The sequence below is a fragment of the Macrobrachium nipponense genome, chromosome 14 (assembly GCF_015104395.2).
Source record: "Macrobrachium nipponense isolate FS-2020 chromosome 14, ASM1510439v2, whole genome shotgun sequence".
In the NCBI taxonomy this organism is placed as follows: Eukaryota; Metazoa; Arthropoda; class Malacostraca; order Decapoda; family Palaemonidae; genus Macrobrachium; species Macrobrachium nipponense.
The window spans coordinates 55,021,481-55,023,980 of NC_087207.1; the positions used below are offsets into that span (position 1 = coordinate 55,021,481).

The 2,500-nt window shown below is 33.7% G+C and overlaps 1 protein-coding gene across 1 annotated transcript in view; it reads right to left on the reverse strand.

Moving 5' to 3' along the window:
* LOC135226516 (prothoracicostatic peptides-like) overlaps window positions 1–2,500 on the reverse strand; it is a 274,206-nt gene that overhangs the window by 151,841 nt on the left and 119,865 nt on the right. The window lies entirely within an intron of this gene.

Consider the following 2,500-nt stretch of genomic DNA (forward strand, 5'->3'; position numbering starts at 1 on the left):
AGGGTGTAATATCCCTCCCGAGGTCTCATTCAAAAAAAAGAAAAAAAAAACAGACGAGAGAGAGAGAGAGAGAGAGAGAAGAGAGAGAGAGAGAGAGAGAGAGAGATAGAGAGAGAGAGAGAGAGCAATCATAAGTGAGCAAGACATATCTAATTATATGTCCAACTGGAGAAGACGAGAGAGAGAGAGGAGAGAGAGGAGAGAGAGAGAGAGAGAGAGAGAGAGAGAGAGAGAGACTTTTCCAGCTACAATAATGGCATGCTTACTCTTTCCAGCGAAGAAAGGAAAAATATAAATTATGAATTTCTTTTCAGCGTGTGTAATACAACAAAGGCCAATTCTCCATTCACTCCTTTCTTATAAAATTATTTCCACAAGATAAAATATTCCATTACACATTTATTTTAGCTGTTCTTAAAATTAGATGAAAATAATTCTGTCCTTACACAATGTTTTATTAGTTGTATCATGTGAAGAAAACGTGTGGTATATTATTTAATTTCAAGAAAATAGTTAAATTTATGGACTTTTGGGTAATAATGTGAAGGCCAAGTATATATGCATATTTCTAAAAACAGAATTATAAAGCACATTTACATATGCATTAATAAAAATACTGTATATATATATATATATATATCTATATATATATATTATATATATATATAGTATTAATGTGTATGTACATGAGTTTTAATTATATGTGTATATCTATTTATATATGATATATTATATATAAATCTAGCATCAGTAAATGAACAAAATTAAGCAAAAAACAATATGATGGTTTTGCATCTTATTATCTCATTACTATATCCACAATATGAAAAACCTTAATGGCCCCAAGAGACCGCTAACCTCCGCCAAGGCTATCCACTACACCTCCAAAAGGCAAGGCGTCTTCTTCTCAAGAGTTACACTCCAATCTCTCCCAAGATTCAGTAAATTATTGCCAGGAACGGAGCCTGATTTCTGGTTGAAATTTCGTCAAAATTCGCACGTCATTATTTTAGTTTATTCGTAGTAAAAAAAAAATCAGTAATGTGAGAAATCTACACATAATGCAAAAGGACGAAGATAAATTGAAGAAATGGACACAAAATAGATACTGGAACATTGCCGAAAGTACACAAATGAAAAGAGAAAAGTGAAACAACGAGAAAACTGATAACTAACGAAAAACCAAAATGAAAAGGGGGACTCTAAGAAGAGGTTGACATGCACGAGTTGCGCCACTGGCTCGGCTTGTTTTAATTAAAGTTGATAAATTATGGCTACACTCTATAAAGGGGGTTGGGGTGGGATATCAAGGACCCTTATTAAAGCCTAAAATTTATGCTACGGCAAAAAATGGTCATTTCTTGAATCTAAGCTACTACAGCAAAGAATGATAATGTCCTGAATCCAGACTACGGCAAAGAATGATATAATTTCTTGTGTCCAACTACGGTAAGGAATGGTAATTTTGTTTTTAGTTTATGCTACGGCAAAGCACGATAACTTCTTGAGTCCAGGTTACGGCAAAGAATAATTTCTTGAGTCCAGGTTACGGCAAACGGCAAACAATGAAACTTTTTTAGTCCAGGTTACGGCAAAGATTGATGTCCTGAGTCCAGTTTATGGCAAACGGCAAAGAACGATAACTTCTTGAGTCCTGGTTACGTCAAAGAATAATTTCTTGAGTCCAGGTTACGGCAAAGATTAATTTCTTGAGTCCAGGTTACGGCAAACGGCAAAGAATGATAACTTCTTGGGTCGAGTTTACGGCAAAGAATAATTTCTTGATTCTGGACTATGGCAAAGAATGATGACTTCTTGAGTCCAGGCTACGACAATGAATGATAACCTTACAGATTAAAATCCCATAATTATGCAGAGCTGATTTTGTTTAATCCGAGAGACATCTCATAACATAATCAAAGTTTTTTCTTAGTCATCATGCCCACCTGTAGAATTATTTTCGTAATACGAGGAATAACGGTTTTTGCATACTCCTGCTACCAGACAAAAAAAGAAAACAGTCAACCCCTCCACAATTTCACTGAAGTAAATCTCTGACTTTTTTAGTTGTACTGTGACAGACAGACGAAAATAAATAGGGATAAACACATAACTATCGCCCAACATATTTGGTGATAAATACAGTACATTCTTTAACATAATGTTCTTAAAAGTGCGACTTACATCGACGTTGAAGTAATCTTTCGCATAGTGACTGAGGCCTATAATCAGTAAATTCCACTGCATATACATGTATGCATGTTTGTAAGTATGTATAGTATGTATATATAAATAAATAAATATCTATTTATAATATATTACATAAACTATATGTATATATAATATATTACATAAACTATATGTATATTTAATATATTACATAAACTATATGTATATATACACATGTATGTGTTCGGGTATAAATCAATGTAATTTTGAAGGGCTGGCTAATCAGGAGGCAGCGAAGAGGACCAATCCAGGCGAACCAACCTATTCAGTT